The sequence below is a fragment of the Borostomias antarcticus genome, assembly GCF_949987555.1.
Source record: "Borostomias antarcticus genome assembly, chromosome: 1".
NCBI classification, from domain to species: Eukaryota; Metazoa; Chordata; class Actinopteri; order Stomiiformes; family Stomiidae; genus Borostomias; species Borostomias antarcticus.
The window spans coordinates 25450572-25452010 of record NC_140234.1 but is presented as its reverse complement, the minus strand read 5'-3'; positions in this window follow the sequence as shown (position 1 = coordinate 25452010).

The following is a 1439-nucleotide window of genomic DNA, read 5'->3' as shown; positions in this document are numbered from 1 at the left end:
AAGACCTCAGGAGGAAGAGGAAGACCTCAGGAGGAGGAGGGAGACCTCAGGAGGAGGAGGGAGACCTCAGGAGGAGGAGGGAGACCTCAGGAGGAAGAGGAAGACCTCAGGAGGAGGAGGGAGACCTCAGGAGGAAGAGGAAGACCTCAGGAGGAAGAGGGAGACCTCAGGAGCAGGAGGGAGACCTCAGGAGGAAGAGGAAGACATCAGGAGGAGGAGGGAGACCTCAGGAGGGAGAGGAAGACCTCAGGAGGAAGAGGGAGACCTCAGGAGCAGGAGGGAGACCTCAGGAGGAAGAGGAAGACATCAGGAGGAGGAGGGAGACCTCAGGAGGAGGAGGAAGACCTCAGGAGGAGGAGGAGGACCTCAGGAGGAGGAGGGAGACCTTAGGAAGAGGAGGAGGAAGATTTCAGGAGGAGGAGGAGGAGGACCTCAGGAGGAGGACCTCAGGAGCCTGACAACGGAGAACAAGGGGTTACCACGGGAACCGCCCGGCCTAGCACACTGTTACAGTATCTCTTAACTATGTATAAACCATCTCTAAACTATTTATAAACTATCTCTAAACTGTGTCTGTAAGCCATCCTCAAACTATCTCTATGCACATCTCTTATGTCTAAATCATCTCTCCACAAGTGTGGCCGGGAGGAATTGCACTGTCACAGCATCAAAGCAAAACAAAGTAACACAATCCAGAATACACATTTACAATACATATAAAATCTACAGAAATCCAAATGTACAAGAGTACAAATAAATAGGTAGATTGTTTAGTATGGCCAGATTGTTCTATGGTTCTGCTCTGAGCAGAGGTGAGGCATCAGCAGGATTAGAGAGTTACAGTAGGCCAGAGCAGAGTGATGTCCTTCTGTCATCCTGTCCTGATTCACCCAGATCATATGCGTCCATGTCAGTCCATCCAGGTCCATGGAGTCCTCAGTCCACAGAACTCTCCACGCTGGAGCCGCAGTCAGAGTTCCCACCGATAAGATCACTTCTACTGTATGTGTTTGAACTATTATTCATCAAGTCATTAAAGGTGTCCTGGTATTTGCTGTCTATAGAAATATTGACACACGGCAGCTCTATAAAGCCCTGAGAACCAGGCCTGTATGGGGACTTTAACAGCCGTGACACAGTGTGAAAAGCATTCCCTGCTTCACCTGTAACCTGCCTGTTAAAAATCATTAACTTTTACTGCGTGTCAACTCATCCAGGTATGTTTCTCTCAGGTAGTCATAAAATCATCTGTGACCCGCAGCCCACTTTCACATTCGCTTCCCCTGGGGTGGCCATCTTGTCTGCTGACCTGGAGCCCGTACACCCAGGGGGCGGCCATCTTGTCTACTGACCTGGAGGCCGTACTACTGGGGGGCGGCCATCTTGTCTGCTGCCCTGGAGGCCGTACACCCAGGGGGCAGCCATCTTGTCCAGGCTCC